This window comes from Alligator sinensis, unplaced genomic scaffold (genome assembly GCF_000455745.1).
Source record: "Alligator sinensis unplaced genomic scaffold, ASM45574v1 scaffold288_1, whole genome shotgun sequence".
NCBI classification, from domain to species: domain Eukaryota; kingdom Metazoa; phylum Chordata; order Crocodylia; family Alligatoridae; genus Alligator; species Alligator sinensis.
In genome coordinates, this window is record NW_005841876.1 from 881,937 (window position 1) to 900,680 (window position 18,744).

The 18,744-nt window shown below is 44.3% G+C and overlaps 1 long non-coding RNA gene across 1 annotated transcript in view; it reads right to left on the reverse strand.

Annotated features, from left to right (window-relative positions):
- The window catches only part of LOC112549160, a 27,553-nt gene extending 10,247 nt beyond the window's left edge, over positions 1–17,306 (reverse strand). Inside the window, exons 1-2 of the long non-coding RNA XR_003092496.1 lie at positions 17,095–17,306; positions 512–706 (exon numbers count right to left, since the gene is read on the reverse strand). This is a non-coding gene — a long non-coding RNA (uncharacterized LOC112549160). The remainder of the gene's footprint in view (positions 1–511; positions 707–17,094) is intronic.
- Between the last annotated feature and the right edge of the window lie 1,438 nt (positions 17,307–18,744).

Genomic DNA, 18,744 nt, shown 5'->3' on the forward strand with positions numbered 1-18,744 from the left:
TTAGTCCAAGCCCCTCCCTCCCCCCGCCCCCCATTTTTAAGCGGAAGGACACTGATACATGAAATGAGCCAGCACTTTAATTAGAGTGGCTCTGGAAGCCCCCCCCCCAACCTCCCACACACATACAGACCCAGAGCATGTGTAAAAGTGCCCTAAATGCACAGTAACCAGTGTTACTGTGCAGTAATACTGGTGCATGTCTTTTAAGTGACACTAATGCAGAGTAGACTCATTCTACTGTGCATTAGCATAGTAGCACAGCTTTTGCCACAATGTGCTAAAGCACAGTAGAATGAATCTACTGTGCATTTAGTGTCTTGTGTAGATGCGGGCAGAATTGCACAACTACCAGGCACAATACCCAAGAACATCAAAATACCCTAACTTGCCACAGGTAAAAGGGGACAAGGGCACTTTCAGTGTCCAATCACTGCAAGAAAAGGAAATAGTTTTTAAAGTACACGTTTGAGATTTCCAATGCACAAGGATAAACACCACAATCAGTCAGTACCTGAGCTGTTCTGTTTGCAATCAGTCATCATCAGGGAAATGCTTCAGCCAATACCAAAGCTGTCTTTTTTGGGTGATGGCTTCCACTGTCTCTAGTTATCTTTCTTATTGCATTCAAAACATGTGTTCCTTCTATTTTTTGTCTGATAGCAGGGTGGCTAGTATGCCCATCAGCTTCAACAAGGTCTGTGGTTGCCTGTAGATGAAAATTTGCCTAATAGTAGCCATTATTACCTTCCAGCATAACAGTTTTCCAAAGATCACATTAGCTCCCTTTGTCATTGCCCGTTACTAGGACTTCATGTTCAGTGGGTTATCTATCGTGAAATTACTATGATCATGATTTTTCTGTCACTTATTTCCAGGTTACGGTTCCCAATCCTGCATTGTTACCTACGTACTTTGTTCCTGCAATATACGATTCTGGCTATGTATAAACACGTTTGCTTATGCCCACCCTACAAAGGGATCCAGGCAACTCTTATATGCGACCCGCCCTTTTTGTTATTTACCTCTTCACCAGTCTGTGTGTCATTTACACATTTTATCAGCAAAGAACGTATATTTTATCTTAGATCATAAAGAAACTAAATAGCACTCAGCCAAAAACAGATCCTATGAGACCCCATAATAATATTTTATGATAGATTTAATATTGTATTTGAAACTATCAGTTAGGACAGTCTTTAATCCATTTAATATCTGCTATATTGATTTAGTTTGGTGCTAATAGCTTAATCAGAATGCCATTTGGTACTAAATTAAAGGTCTTACAGATTTAAAAAAGTTATTGTGTCAACACAATTACCTTTATAAACAAAGTTGTAATATCATAAAAATGATAGTTTGTTTGACATGTCCTATTTTGCATAAAATCACATTGACTGCACCAATCAGGTTACTATCAGCCATTCCATTATTTTGCCTGAAATCAAGGTCAGTTTAACCCACCTACACTCAACCTGTCATCCTGTTTACCTTTTTAAAATACCAGCCCAATGTTCGTTTTCCTCAGTTCGTTTGAATGTCCCATCTATTTGAAGGCTTATTGAAAATCAGCATGAATTGTTCAGAGGATTCCTTTTAAAGCTCCTGAGTACAAGTTACCTGGTCCTACCTATTAACAATGTTCAGTATATGCTCTTTAACTTTTTTAGCTACTCCTGGGGTAGATAATATTGCGTTATGACACCACCTGCTTTCTTTTCAAATGTAAAACACAAATATTTATTTAACATTTCTTCTTTTTCTGTATCATTATTGACAATTGTACTATGATCCACTAATGGACTTACACCATTAATAAATCCTTTTGCTCTTGATTTAAATAATAATAATCTTTTGTATTGTCCCTAAACTATTTGGCCATACCTTTTTTCATTAATACCTTTACCTTCTTTTATTAGTTATTTGTATTACTTAACATAGATATTATAATATTCTTAGATATAAAATAATTGCTTGTTTTCTGCTTTTACTTTTCATGCTACACAAAATGGCATTTTAATCAAATAAATCCTAATAAATCCTTTTTAAAACCAAATAAATCCTTATCTAATAAAATACAACGGATTAGTTGGGACTGTATTGTTCACACACATTAAATTAACCAGGTCATGACTGAATGCATCTAGCCAACTACTACTTTTAGTTCAGTAGTCTTTATGAGGCAGAATGTGGCCTAATATAGAATTCCCCCATTTCAGGTAAGGTACTTTGTGTAATAGAGAATTATAATCTGTAGTTTTTAGAAATTTAAAGACATTTTAGTACTTCAGTTCATTTTTTCCACATTAGAGAATTCATAATAACATAGAATGTTTCATAACTTTTGTGACCATAACCAACTAATAAAAGAAAAATAAATACTATCCCTTTCCTCATGGGAAGAACAGGGCCCTTGTAATCCAGGGGGGCAGCTTTGAAAAAAACAACTGAACTTCTGAATCTCTCAGGAGGCAGAATTTTATAAGGCCAGTAAACTGTCTTAATAATTTTGCAAGGTTGGACTATGAATATAGCATAATAATTATTAAACACAGTGAATGAAAGAATCGAAAATGTTTAATGAAAATGACTTTATAGGCAAATAATTATTGTTCTTTAAAATTAGAGCATGACAAACACCAAATTGTAAATCATCTAAGAATGCACATAAAGAAACTCTTATCAAATTTATGCAGTTACGAATTAAATTAAAAACAGAACTATCAATAAGAAAAAAAATATATATATATAATAAAGTTATGTTTCCATGAGCTTTGCTTTATTTATTTTAACTAATATATCCCCCCCCACACACACACACAAAAAAGTAAAATATTCAAAGTTTATATTCCTTCTTAAAAAGTTAAAATACAAGTAATATATTTCCTTGCACAACAAAACCACAATGAGATGGATGGGCTATAAATGACCTATGTTAAGGCAAATAGCTTTAAGGTAAGGCACAATTGCCTTTTCTATTTTATCCGTGAATCTCTCTGGCAATTTCAGAAAAGCTTAGTGGGTTCAAACAGATGAGTGCATGCTAAGGTCAGGATATAGGTTGGAATAAAGGACAGACTTTCCAGTCTGTAAAGGTCACCCTGCACTAGACTAGCATTTCAAAATGGCTTTCAAGTAACCAGAGGTGGCTGGTGGAGAATTCTCTTTGTATGTGGGAACACTTTGCTAGCAATAAAATGGCAGAAAGTCTTCCAGAGCAAGAAGGTGCCTGGTGATTAGATTGTTCATACTGGAAGAAGGAGACCCCTGTTCTTAGGATTGCTTCTGTTTTTATTAAATGGCTATCTAATGTGCCATGCATAAACAGACCTCAGCATACATACTTGAACCCACGTCTCTTTTTGAAGTAGAAAACAGTCATCACTAAGCAAATGCTCATCACTAAGCAATAGTATTTTCCCCACCCCTACTGTAATGTTCAAAAAACATAGCTCAAAATAAAGCCTTACTCTTGGACATTAAAAATTAGGTTAAAGAAAAAACATGCACGCCACATCTCCCTCCCCCCCTCCCTCCCCCTACTCGCTCAACCCCCAGGTGGGGCAGCAATGCTGGGTGGGGCAGAGTGTGGGTGTGTGGGGGGTGGGGACTACAAGTCCAAGCAGCCCCAGGGGCTGGCACAGCTGCCGTAGCCACACAAGGTGGCAAACAGGTGAAGCAACAGTGCTCTGCACTGCCACCGCCCTGTGCTTCCTGAGCTACCACAGAGCAACTCACTCCACCTTGTTGTACAGGGTGACCCCTACTAGTCCTTCACCCTTCTCTCCCTGCACCCATCCTCCCTGAAGCCGAGGCATAGATAGAAATGCCACTGCAACCATGCAGGCCAGGAGGATGGTACAGAGGTAGGAGGGCAGCAGTGGTGGCAGGGTCTAGTACCACGTAGCATGCTGCAGCAGGCTAAGCTACTCCAGGACCATCTGAATGTGGCTTGCCCAGGGACTACTGCATGAAGCTAGGTCAGTGGAGCTGCTTCTGCCCATTGTTCCCTGTCATACCAGCAGAGGCCAGAGCCAGAGCCACTGCCTGTGCTGTGGGCTAGATGGAATTGGTGGGGCAGATATGGTCCACAAGCTGTATTTTGCCCACCCCTACTCTGTTGTTCAAAAAACATAAATCACTCAAACATTACTCAAAAAACAGATACCAGGACAAAAAATATTTTTTGAAATAAATATGTTATAGTAGATGTTTGATTTTTAGCATGAGATTTATTTTTTATCTATAATTTGTTAAAATTATGTCTTCACCATTCATTTAATGTGTGTGAGCCTGAACAGCTCACCAAAACTCATTAAGTGGCCCTCTGGCCAAAATAATTCCCTACCCCTACAATAAAGCCACACACCTTCTTTCTTTTAGCCCCATGAGTCTTGCATTTTTGGTTTCTTAGTGTCTCAGCTTCAGCAGAGGGAGTGGAGGGTACTCCCACCCAGACTATTCAGTAGCTTGGTGTTTAGGATACTTCTTTGGAAAGTAAGGTGATTTGGATTTGAGTCTCCTAAGGACAGACTGAGGTGGATGAGAACCCTGGTTTAACACTGCACATAGGATCAAGATTGTATTTGAAATCAACAGCACAATATCCACCCTGATTCCTTTATGGAAGATCCACAGTAAAATCATAAATTGCCTTGTGAATAATTTGAGTGATTCATTCCCAAGCAAATCTCTTATTTTCCAATGCAAACATTCCATAAAGGTAACACAGTACTCCTAAACATGAGCCAGACATAAACCAATTTCACTCAGATTATGTTTGTGTCATAAATAAGGCTCTGTATCCACTCGGTTCAAATCGGCCTTCTTAGCAGGCTTGTGCGTGTTAAATCCTGTCTCTGACCTCAGGCAGCCTGCTCTAAATGCTTGACTCTAACATGTGAAAAAAGAAGCCTGAAAAATAACACTGAACTGAGCTAAGGCTAAATCTATTTGGCTTCATTACATCTATTACTTGTGATCTGTCTTTGTAAATAATACTTATTTAAATATATTTTACAGCCTTCAATTTTACATGTGAAAAAATCCTGAAAATATGAATTTTTTAATTTAAGGAAGCTTACTTGGAACAAGGAAAACTTAGGTGACCTTTAGATACAAAAAAGTGGTTCCATATCACATCATCTATTTTACAATGTAAATGCTCAGTAGCACTCTCTACCTATCCAATCAATTCCCTATATATCTTTCTTAATTGGTTCCTCCTTTCCAGATATATGCTTACAGATCCTGATTGGGCAGGTCTTATACATAATGATCCAGATAAGACAATTTAGAATATATCACTGAATGACAAGTCAGTGTTCAGACACTTCATGATTTTTTGTGGACCTTAGCCTGCAGCCATTGAGATCTCTAATCCTTGTGCTACTTGAGTTCAGATAACAGCAGGTTTAAGCACTGTACAACTATAAACATAATGGGTGTTTATACACATGCTCTGGGAGTGGGGCAGGGTGCTTTAATTAGAGCGGCTGCAAGAACTGCTCTAATTAAAGTGCCCAGAACATCATGTGTATCAGCATCCCCACATTGAAAAATGGCAGTGGAGGCGTTTTAAACTAAAGCTTGTCAGACAAGCTTTCAAGTGTCCCCACTGCTATTTTTCAGCACAGGGACACTAATACACATGACACTAGAGTCTGTTGGAGCATGGTACTTACCACACTCCAGCAGACTCAATAAATCAAATCTGCTCTGATGAACTGTAATTGCAGCACATTGAAGCAGCCTTGCTGCACGTGTATATGCACCTGTAACAGGGGGCCTGCTCGGGGCTGATCTCTGTGGCCCACCCACCTGTTCTTGGGTCAACCGCCCACATTCTCGCCCACCACGCCTTGATGTTAATTGATTAATTAATAGATGTTAATTAAGTGGGAGGCTGCCCATTTACTGCCCTGATGCCAGGGGGCATTATCTATGGCTCCATTCCTCCCCTACACCACAGCCCAAGTCTCGCAGATGGCATCTAGATGTTCTCATCAATCACCAGCCCCCACACTGGGCCTCAGAATCCGCCTAGCAGGACCCCTCCAAGATCCCTCCATTCAGGCAGCCTACCCTGCCTTCATTCAGGCTACCCAGCTCCCTGAAACTATTTTCCCCTCACAGGTGTGGTCCCCCCTGGGACCTTTGGCTACCAGCCCTGGCACACCTTCAGGCCAGTCGGGACCCCAGGCCCTCGGCTCTTGGGCGTCTCTCGCAGCGGGCCCCTGGCTCTTTTGGCCATCCTGGTCCTGGCCCCAGCATGGGCCACTCAAGGGTATTCTCTTGATCAGGTCCAAGTCTCTAGCCCCTCACTCTCTCCAGAGGTCTGCCCTCTGGGCCCTACACACAAACGGGGTTACCCACCCTGCAGTGGGGACTAGGGGTTAAGGCACCCCAACCTGCCTTTCACTGGGGTGGTAACTGGCCTGGTATTTCCTGTGGGCTCCCGTGCCACTGAGAGCTCCACCAAGCCACCCACTCCTGGCAGGGTGCAGTTTTAGGTCATACCCAGGACCAGGAGCCTCCTATCCATCCCCTACAGCTCCTCCCTTACCTCCAGATGATATCAGCAGCTCTCCAGCCAGACAATGTTGTTCCTCCTGCAGCAGCCGAACTGCCCTGTTTATATAGACAGCCCCCGATTCAAAATGGCTGCCCTCACCAGGCCCCTGGTGGCTGCCAGCTCCAGGCCCTTAAAGTGGCAGGCACACACAATGCCCTGCCACAGCACCCTATAAGAGTAAACTCACTTTAATTTTCTATTCAAAGGGGAAAACAAATTATGGCAAAGTATCCAGTGGTGCTCAATGACTAGGAGTTGATAATTATAGTGAAGACCTGGGTGAAACACAGAATTAAATTGTAGTGGTAAATTATCCCATAGGTGAATTAACCATTGTTTAATATATGTGTATATACAGCTATATATATGCACATGTACATACATATATATGAAGGTAAAAATATGTACATAGCTATGACTATTTTTATTTCTGAAATAAATAAATAGCTCTGTAAATTTCTCCCCACTAAAGCTGACAAAAACCAGCTAACATTTTTAAAGATTTTTAACGGCTTATTTTCTAATGCTGGAGAAGTACTCATTTAAATATGCCAGCAAACTGGCTTCTAAAGATACCTTATGTTCTTACTCTAGACTTAGCCTAGGTGTTGCAGGACAGGCCTCAAGGGTGACTGCGTTGTTCCCTAGTGTCCATCTTAATCCTACCCTACTCATCCACTCTGACCATGTAGGGTCCCACCCTTCTGTCTTCTTGCCATGCCTTGATGTTGAAGAAAAGGCTTCCCCTAGAAGTCAGTGAGCTCAGGGTGCTCTTCCTATCCTGGCCACAGTCTGTCCATCACCAGGGCTTCAGCCCTGCTGTCCTAATTGCCTTAAGTGTTTGAATCATGGCCTCCATCCTCTCCTGTAAACATGCCCATTTGTAGCAGGAAGCCAGAGGCTCCTGTTACTCTAAGGAAGGGGTTTTCAACCTTTTTTTGACAAGTGTACCCCTTCTGTTTCAAGGCTACAGCTTATGTACCCCTTTATATTTTTTTCTTGCTTTTAATGTTACCAATGATGTGATATAAGGCAGGCTACACCAATTAACATTAAATACATTCTCAATATATGTATTAAATATATATATCACAGTCCAGCTGGTAAGTCTGCTGTGGGGGTGGGGCGGCAGATCAAGGTCCCCACAGGTGGGGAGGTGAATGGGGCCCCAGGGTGGGTTGTGGGATGCTTGGAGTCCAGGTGGCTCATCCAGGGACATGAGGGGTTCCTGCCCCATATGCACCCTTGGGGCATGCCCCCCCTCCCCGATCTGTGTGTGGGACGGAGGCGGCTGACACTGTGGGCTACAGTCCACACCCTGCTGCGGCCCTGGCTGTGGTGCGATGCCACATGCTTCCCACCACCAGGCAGATGGCGCAGCCAGCACGCAGGATGCATGTGGCATCGGCCCTGGCAGTGGGGTGTGAATTGCAACCCACAGTGGCAACCGTCTCTGCCCCACACATAGATCAGGGGGCACATGCCCCCTATGCCTGCCCTGGGGGTGTGCTCAGTGGTGGGAACCCACCTCCACACCCCTGGATGAGCTGCCTTGGCTCCAGGTGTCCCACAACTCACCCCAGCCCCAGGGCCCCATTCACCCCAGCCCCTGCCCATCTCTGCTTCACTCCCTCTCTCACCACAGGGGCCCCAATCTGCCCCCCCCCCACACCTTTCACATGACAGACCTACCTGCTGGGCAGAGGGTGCAAGTGTGTGTGTGTTCAGCCCCCTCAAATCATATTTTCTTCCTCCACCTATGGGGAGGGAGTGGGACTGGGGCTGGGGCTGGGGCTGGGGCTGGGGCAGGGGAAGGTGCTGCACAGCTGGTGGGATAGAGCCATGAGTAGCTTGTCTGAGGGGCCCGGGAAGGGCAGGGGGGTGGTGCTCTGAGAAACAATTGTGGATTTTGGTAAAGGAACTTGAGAGTCCTTGAGCCTAGGTAAATGTCGAGGGGAATAATTGGTCAAGAGGACTGGCCCCATTAGGGTGACTCTGTAGTATTGTGAGAGGAACAGAGAATGGGAAAGTCTTACCAGGAATGGACCCCAGGTTGTTGAGAAGGTCTGACAGGGACTGAACCTGAATTGTGACATAGAAGTCACTGAGGAAGTCTATAAAAAGGATCAAGTTGTTAAGTTCTGTTTTGTTTGAACATGTACATTTGTGTGATCAAACAAGAGAAGGGATTGAGAGTGCAAATGTAAAGGTCAATGAATGTTAAACATCTTGGGTGAGTGACGGATCAGGGTGTAGGGGAGGTGGAGCCCTTGAAAAGGGCCAATTATAAGAACTAGCAGGGAAGGACCCCTCTCAGGCTGACATTTCCTTCTGTCCACAATAGTACCAACAAGGCATGGCAGGAAAGAAATTAAAGGACAGTGGAGTGTTAATCTTAGCTGGGAGGTTAAGTAACTGATCAGACAACACTGTCACAGTAGGCTTGTATTATTTGTTCTGATTAAGTACTGGAGGACTAGATAGTACCTGAAGAGGAGGACAGGAGAGCACGGAGGGCTGAGGCTGGTTTGCTGCATTAGGCCATGGCTGGGAGATGTAAGGCCAGGATCAGGCAGTCTAGCTGGGGGCCATAGACCCAGAGGGTTGTGGGGCTGATGCAGGCTGAGGCTGGGAGAGTGACAGAAGTTCAGTGGCAGAAATTCAGCCTGGGTTCTGGGATTAATGTAGCAGAAGCATCCCAGCCAGGGCCAGAATGTTGAGGGCTGGGAAAGGGCTAAAGCCATTATGTGAGGGCTAGGGACCCAGAAAGTAGAAAGCTGGAGCCAGAGCAGGCTTAAACCAAGGTGAGCTAAAGCCTGAAAAGGAGCTAAAGCCCAGGACAAGAAGAATCCAGACCAGGGGCCCAGGGAGAAGAAAGCCTTGCCAGGACCAGGGGCCCAGTAGTCTAGGTAGTTTAGTTGATTAAGAGACAGGGCCATGAGGCCCAGTGGGCAATTTAAAGTAACATCTGTGAGGCATGGATATGGCTGGAGGAGAAAAAGGAGGCCATGGATAGCCCTTAAGGCAACTAGGCGTAAAAGGAGGCCATGGATAGCCCTTAAGGCAACTGGTGCCCTGGAGTACAGACAGGGTCAGGAGGGCCCCACTTAGTAATTGATGGGAAGAACTAGGATCATCTGGGTCCAGGATTGACCTGTGGGCCAAATAATAGACAAGGGCTTGCTCTGGGATCCTGGGTCAACCTCCTTTTTCTTTTTACAACAAAATAACCCTACCAAGGCATGTCAGATGTGAAAAAAGGGAGGGTACCCAAGCAGCCAGGGCAGGGCAGGAGCTTTGTGGCCACTAGGGGGCATCATGGCTGCTTGTGGGGCCTAGCCCTCCACACCATGCCTCACAGGTGCCATTCAGTACAGATTCAGAGGGAACCCCCTCGCCCTCCAATGTAGCACTTGGCATCTCAGGCCTTAAGCCTTTGTCCAGGCTTTAGCCTTCTATCCTTGGCTATCTTACTCTGGCTGGGACCCTCAGCCTCAGGTCCAATGCCCCAGACCTTGGCTTCTGAGCCCAGACCTGGTCTTGCACTCTTGGTCTCTGGGTCCCAGGGCCCTCTGGTCTCATCCTCTGTCCTCTTGGGGTCTGGGCCTGCTTCTTTAGCCTTTTTGGCTCTAGGCTCTGATCCCCAGTTGACAGTCTTGTCCTGTAGAAACAGAGGCAATGCTGTGCCAGGCTCTCCCTACAGGCACCAAGTCTCTTCTCACAGCCATTCCTGGTCCTCTGGTATAAACTTAAACATAGATATAAGCTATCTGCTTTCAAACTAAAATTCAACCCCAGCTTGGGCCTGTATCACACCACAGTGTTAAATAAACATATAACAATAGGCCTTTATAAAGTAGTAAGGCTGGAAGGGACCTCAAGAAAACATCTAGTCCAACTGGGTATCTACCCTGAAACCTTGGTGTTATTAGCACCATGCTTTAACCAGCTGAGCTAAATGGCCACTGTAGAAACTTAATTGCAATGCCTGCTGCTGCTGGTTCCCTGTAGTCTGGAGATCCTTTGCCCTGGAAGGTCAGAGCTGGTCTCAGGCTTCAGTGATGGCCCTGGCTTTATGAAGCCTATGGCCATGCCTGCCCTGTCCACCATTTCCTCACCAGGCCTGTCAATCACAGCCCTGATTGTGCTTTCTGCCCCTGTGGCAAGCAGCCATTTTTCTTAATTGGATCTCTCCTTCCAACAGTTCCTCCAGAGTCCTGGAGCCAACCGGTTGCTTTCTGGGTCTCTCCTCTTCAGTAATAAGGCAGGGGCCACATTACACTAGGGGACTCAATGGGTTGCTATTAGGATTCCTTCACCAGTATTTGCTTAATCTGAATTGTGTGTGTTTGGAATAACTCTTGAGCATCCACATACGTTTGTGAAATTGCTTGGAATCCATCTGGATAAACATGCTCCTAGTCCAACCTCTTAAAGTATTCAGCTCCCAGAGTATCTGTATGTTGTGCATATGGCCAGAACATAAGGACATCAGCTATGAAGATGCTATGCTGCTCCATATTACACTACACTGATACAAGCTCCACTATCTGCCAGTGCAATGCCTTTACATGGGGATTTGTAGTGATATAAGTATTGATGCACTTACCCAGTGTGAATTTGCTTAAAAGTAAACAATGCCTAAGGGTCTGATCCTGAGCCCACTGAAGTTGATGGGTGTTTTCCCATTGATCTTAATGGGAGTATAATTAGATCCTAAGTACACCATTGGACAGGGAACAGGACTTTTACAATCTAAAACTTAGGAGTAAATTGGAACTCAAGCAGTTTAATGGGAAAGATATTATAGGTACAGGATATATTAAGTTGCTAGGCAAGATGAACTAGATAGAAACCTGTATGCAATTTAGATTTAAATGTTGTTCTGTCCTTTAATTTTGGTTACTTAATGAGAAATTACCCTTTCCCTATACCAGTGTTGTTATAGGAACATGTCAACCCCAGCAGGAAAGGGATTCGTTAAAACTATTGTGCTGGTATGGCCCAAAAAGAGAAAAACAGAAATGGTAAGGAAATAAGCATAGTCATTATGTCAAGGAATTTGATTGCTCTACCTACAGGTTGTTTGCTATATGTAATGAAAGCTCTTCCATACTGCTTTAATTCTCAAAGGAGTATTAACCCACAGTAAACAGACCATTTTATTACTGAATGTTAGTATCCAAACACAAGTTTAGCTTACTTCTTCACCATTGTTTCATAACTTAGGTTGATATAGAATAATAGAATCATCGAAAATTAGGCTTGGAAGGGACCTCAGAGGGTCACCCAGTTCAATCCTCTGCTCAAAGCAGGACCATTACCAACTAGATCATCCTAGCTAAAGCTTTGTCTAGCCAGGTCTTAAAAACCTCCAAAGATGGAGAGTCTACAATGTCTCTATGTAATCTGTTCCAGTGTTCTACTACCCTCCTGGTGAGAAAGTTCTTCCTAATATCTAACCTAAACCTCTGTTGCTGCAGTTGTGACTGTTGCTCCTTATCCTGTCATCTGCCACCTCTGAAAACAGTCTAGCTCCATCCTCTTTTGAGCCTTGCCTCAGGTAGTTGAAGGCTGCTGTTCTCTAGACTAAATAAGCTCAGTTCCCTCAGCCTCTCCTCATAAGTCATGTGTCCCAGCCCCCTCACCATTTTTGTTGCCCTACGCTGGACTCTCTCTGATTTGTCCACATTGTTTCTGAACACAGTACTCCAAATGTGGTCCCACTAGAGATGAATACAGGGGAATATTCACTTCCCTTGATCCGCTGGCAACACTCCTACCAACACAGCCCAGTATGTCGTTAGCCTTCTTGGCAACAAGGGCACACTGCTGGCTCATATTCAGCTTATTGTCCTTTGCTGCAGAGCTGCTGCTCAGCCTGTACTGGTGCATGGGATTGTTCTGTCCTAAGTGCAGGACTTTGCACTTGTCTTTATTGAACCTTGTGAGATTTCTTTTGATCCAATCCTCCAATTTGTCTAGGTCTCTCTGAATCCTAGCCCTACCCTCCAGCATATCTACTAGTCCCCTCCAGCTTGGCGCCATCCACAAACTTGCTGACATCCCATCTTCCAGGTCATTGATGAAGATATTGAACAAAACTGGCACCAGGACCGACCCCTGAGTCACTCCACTTGATACCAGCTGCCAACTAGATATCAAGCCATTGATTACTACCCTCTGAGCCAAATGACCCAGTCACTTTTCTATCTACATTACAGTCCATTCATCCACCCCATACTTCATTAGCTTGCCTGAGAGAATGTTGTGGGAGACCATAGCAAAAGCCTTGTTAAAATCAAAGTACACCATATCCACCAGTCTCCCCTCATCCACAGAGTCAGTCATCTCCTCATAGAAGGCAATCAGGCTGGTCAGGCATGACTTGCCCTTGGTGAATCCATGATGACTGTTCCTAATCAACTTCTTCTCCTCCAAGTGCTTAGATTCCATGAGGATCTGCTCCATGATTTTTCCAGGAACTGAGGTGAATGGTCTACAGTTCCCTGGATCCTTTTTCCCTTGTATAAATATAGGAACAATATTTGCCCTTTTCCAGTCATCCGGGACCTCTCCTGATTGCCATGAGTTTTCAAAGATGACGACCAACAGCTTTGCAATCACAATAGCCAACTACCTCAGCACCCTCGGGTGCATCCCATCTGGCCCCATGGACTTGCATATATCCAGCTTTTCTAAATAGTCCCTAAGCTGTTTTTTTGCCATTGTTGGCCGCTCACTTGCTCTCCAAACTTCTATTAGATGCAGTAGTCTGGGAGCTGTCCTTGCCTGTGAAGACTGAGGTGAAAAAGGCATTGAGTACTTCAGCCTTTTCTGCATCCTCTGTCACTAGGTTGCCTCCCCCATTCAGTAAGGGATCCACACTTTCCCTGATTCTCCTCTTGTTACTGACATACTTGTAGAAACCTTTCTTGTTACCCTTCACAACCCTTGCTAGCTGCAACTTCAATTGAACTTTGGCCTTCCTGACTTCATCCCTGCATGCCCAAGCAATGCTCTGATACAACTCCCTAGTTGTTTGTCCAAGGTTTCACATCTTATAAGCTTCTTTTTTGTGATTTAGTTTACTGAAGAGTTCCCTGCTAAGCCAAGCTGGTCTTTTCTGCCATACTTGCTAGTCTTCCTGCACATTGGGATGATTTGTTCCTGAACTCTCAGTAAGGCTTCTTTAAAGTACAGCAAGCTCTCCTGGCTTCCCAGGGGATGCTGCCCATGAGTTTCCTGAGCCAGTCAAAGTCTGATTTTCTGAAGTCTAGGATCCTTATTTTGCTGCTCTCCATCCTGCTTTTACTCAGGTTCCTGAACTCAATCACCTCATGGTCACTGCTGCCCAAGTTGCCATCCACTTCTAGATTCCTCACTGATTCTTCCCTGTTTGTGAGTTGCAGGCCAAGAGCATGGCCGGAAAAACATAGCCCCTAGTTGGCCACTCCAGCACCTGCACCAGAAAATTGTCCTCAACACTCTCCAAAACCTTCTTGGATTGTCTGTGCACTGCTGTATTGCCCTCCCAGAAGATGTCAGGGTGATTGAAGTCCCCCATGAGAACCATGGCCTGTAATTAGGAAACTTCCTCTAGCTGTTTGAAGAAAGCCTCATCCACCACTTCCTCCTGGTCTGGTGGTGTATAGCAGAGCCCCACTGTGACATCACCCTTGTTGCTCTCTCTTCTGACCCTAACCCACAGACTTTCGACAGGCCTATCTCTGGTTTAATCCTGAAGCTCTGAGCAATCATATGGCTCTTCTATAGCAAGAGCAACTCCTCCTCCTCTTCTCCCCTGCCTGTCCTTCCTGAACAGTTTATACCCATCCATGACAGTGCTCCAGTCATGCGAGCTCCCACCAAGTCACTGTTATTCCAGTCGCATCATAGTTCTGTGACTGTGCAAGGACTTCCAATTCTTCCTGCTCATTTCCCAGGCTCCGTGCATTTGTGTACAGGCACCCGAGGTAACTGGTTGATTGCCCTGATTTCTCAAAAAAAAATGAAAACACCTCCCCTCTTACCCCCTTGTGCTTCCTTTTCCTCCAAGTCATCCAATTCCCCACTTAACTCAGGGCTGTGGTCTCCATCCTGCATCGAATCTAGTTTAAAGCCCTCCTCACTAGGTTAGCAAGCCTGTCTATGAAGATGCTCTTCCCTCTCTTCATCAGGCAGATCCCATCTCTTGCTATGCCTTAACTTTTATGAAAGTCTTAATTGTAGGTAATTGCTGCCAGGGTATGGACTCAGCAAGGGTGGGGATGCAATTCTGGTGCTCCTACTAAATTGGCACCTAGGGCTCATGCCCTGCTCACCCACCCCAAGTTACACTACAGCATGGTATGTCCACACTAAGCACTGATGGAACTGCAGCCTATGTAGACCTATCCAAGCTAGCAGCCAGCTCCTGCTTCTTTAGAAGTATAGCCATAGAAGCAAGACACAAAACCTGCCCCAGAAGCTGAGTAAATACTTAGGCAATTAACCCACATTGAATTATGAGCTACCATGGCTACAGCATTAGCTGTACCCAAGGTTGCTCAGGCATATCTATATCTTCCAATCAGGGAAGACATAAAATGATACAGCTTTAAAGGTGCCAAACTCTAGGTACACTAGGTGCTAAGTGGTTTTTAAAAATATGTTAATCAAAAAATAATACCTACCATGGCTTTAAAAAAAAATCCTTTTCAAGACTTATAAGGATTCAAAGCTGGGCTGCAGCTTGCATAAAGGGTTAAGGCTTAAATACTACAGGCTATATCTTCACTAATAAATTATGCCATATTAGAGCTTGCCCTTGAGATGTTAGCTGATACAGTGTAAAGAAAACCCATGTCTATATTGAGTGCTTACCATTGTGTTACTACAATACTAAATTCATAATATAATGGAATATGCAAAGTAAATTGTAAACATTAATAATGAAAGTATTTTTGTAAACCAGTTACAAATGCAGTATAGGCTATATTTTGAGCACTGCTGCAATAAATTATCCTTATGTTATCTAAATTATGAGCTTTATGCCACTCTTTCCACTAGGCATATATCTGACAAGGCCCTTCTTTCTCAGAAAAACATTTTTCCTCCATTTATAATTTATTCTCCCTTTCTCAAACTTACACTTTCTACATAAAAAAAATCTTATACCCTGTTAACACTAGGTGTTAAGTAGCATTGAAAAATGTTTCAATTGAAAGTGTGTTAATCAAAACAGGCTATTATTCAGTAAGACATGTTGGCTAAAATATTTTTAACCCAACTTTTTTTTCCTATTCTAGACAGGGCCGTGGTTGTTTCCAGAGGTATTTTGGCCCTGTTGAAGTACAACAAAGCCCAACAGTCCATCCAGAGGCATAACAAGGTTCTGCACCTTGGATGGCAGCACCAGGAAGGGCAGCAGTGGCAGTCAAGTTGGCAGAAGTCCCATTCTTGAACTACTGAATCTATCCAAAATGTAGCTGCTAAAAATACAGATTTGTATTATAGCACAATATCAGATGAACAATAAGATTTGAATGCTTTTCAGTAATTAGATAGTCACTAAAACATCTCTCATTGGCAATGCCTAGGGGGTGCACACGGGTGCATGTGCACCCCTGAGATTGGCCATGCACCTCCTGGAAGCGCCAGCTGCAAAACCGGAAGTGCAGACAGAAGTGCACTTCTGGTTTCGCTGCTGGCTCGGTGCTCAGCTGCTGGGGGACCTCGCTCCCACCCCCATCGCTGATTTGGTGCCCCCCAGACTTGGGAGGCACCAGTCACCCATGTCCTCTCTAAAACATTCTTTTCTGTGTTTATTGCTATATTGAACAAATACATTTAAAAAAAATCTTTTTGGTCAGCCCCAATGCCAAAATGCTATTTCATTTTTGGATAACTCACATTTGAGTATTCCTTGAGTGAAATACCTCTCCTTGGAAACCAGTGGGAGTACCACTAGCTTCAGTACAGCCAAGATTTCACCTTTTGTGTCTTAAGCTAGAGAACAGGACTATGTAGATCACAAGCATAGCAATTAGAGCAATTGCTACCTAACCTCTCGGCGCCCCTTTTCTTCCCTCTGTCCATGGACTTCATTGCCTAGGACTGGCAATGTCCAACTGGTGACCTACAGGCTGCATGTGGCCCCTGAGGGGTTAAGCTGTGGCCCCTGGGCTCCTGTTCCAGGTGCCACTTCCACCTTTACTTTTTGTTGCTGCTGCTGGAGTCCCTGGGCTACCCTTCCTTCCTCCAGCTTCCGTTATCTTTCCCCACCCCTGGAACTAAGCAAACCAGTGCAACCTGTAAGGCTGAGGGACCCCATAGCTGAAAGGCGTGGGAGGACTCTGGGAACCTTTCGTAGCATCCATACTGGTGTGGTGCAGTGGAAGTTGCCTGCTATGAGGTGTCGCTGCCATGCACTGCAGCGAGGGGTCCGGGGCCTTAGGGGCCCGGCAGGCGGGTACTTGTGATGCTTGGAGTGGAATTAGGCACGGACGCTTATCGATTGCAAAGCAAGATTGTTTACTTACGCCGTCAAGGTGGTGAATGACAGAGGTCAGAGATACTTAGTTAGTTACAGCTTAGAGTTCATGAGGTCGGTCTGCAGAGGTGTTCAGGCAGAAATGTTTGGGCAGAAATGTCCGGGCCGGCAGTCGTTGATTTACATCTGAAATTGGGTCGGTGACGGGGAACTTTGGCAATTGATCAGATTGTCAAGTTACTCTGACATGTATGTTCAGAGGTCTCCGACTTTGCGGAAGTACAAGCGGGTTTTATTTGTGTAATAGCCAATTGTTTTTCGCCACGTCATAAATTTAATTAGAATCTCCAATTATATAGCGTTCTCCGCTAGGGTTTTATTACAGGGCTACTCCCTGTGTTACTCTGACCAATTATAATGATTTATGTAAAGCACAGAAGGTTAAAGTTTCATTTCTGTTAGTGGCGCAGCTATAAATCTCTTTTTGCTGACACGCAAAACAAAAGGTTGTTACCGGCCAAGATTTTTGTTAACCCTTAGTTAACTTAGTGCGGAATGAGAATGCTTTGAATGGTATCTCTTGCTAGTGGCATGGGCACTGCTTAATTGGGTTGTGACACGAGGTAGGGGAGGGGTGAGGGAATCCAAGTTCACACATCATAGGCTTGTATGGTACATTGGGAAAACTCATGTGACGCATATGGGACCTATGCAGTGAGGTGCAGTAGAGAGGGGAGTTATATGACTCATGTGGGGCCTATACAGCACAGTGGCAGTGTGCAGCCTGGGATATGCAGCTTGTGCAGTGTGTTGCTGAGGGTCCTATGGTCTCTGGACACTAAGAAGTTGGACAGCCCTAGCCTAGGAAATCCTTAGTATAATGGTACTTAGGTTGCCTAGAAAGACAGGTCTAGATAGCTAACCTCCTTTTCAATAGCTGATCAAGTGTACCTCAGAGATCCTGCTGCAGACAAGGGAGGAAGTTTAACCTCACAGTACTTGTAATATTTCTCTGGGTGTGCTTAGTATGGCATTTCATTCTTTCTATGTAGCGTTTAATCCAGAGCATTAATATATCAATGACCATTAATGTTCAAGATACAAGCAACTTCTGTTACCACAGTCTGTTATTCCTTATCCTAGAATCTCCTGGTACACAAGCACTTCATTTGATTACCATGTTTGATCATTTTAAGAAGCTATGTCTGCCTGTATCTGAAGAAATGCTACAGCTGGTCAGTCTAAGCTGTATTATTCAGAGTGAGTGGTCCCCACAGTGAGCCTCTATGCCAGGATCCCTACCTCCTCCAGATTCCTAGGTGATGTAGGGATATGAAACTTCAACCCAATGAACACAATACTACAAACAAGTAAAATGGAGGGAGCATGCTATCTCCAAGATTGGGGGTGTGAGAAGGGAGGAGAAATGAGAAGCCTCCTACCTGGAAACTATACTTATCACTTGTAGGTAAAAGATTTTTCTCTGCCAGGATATTTCCTTTATCTGTATCATTTGAAATAGACCTTCTCCCTTTGGACATGGGAAAGAAAGATACAGTATCTTCTATCCATCTCCCATACAGGTTTCCACATGCACATTCACACTCTGTGGCCCAGACTGTTTCCATTAGCTAACCCTATCTGTCTCTCTGCCAAGCATCAAACTCTATGTCTGATCCTAAGTCTGATCTTTGCAGTT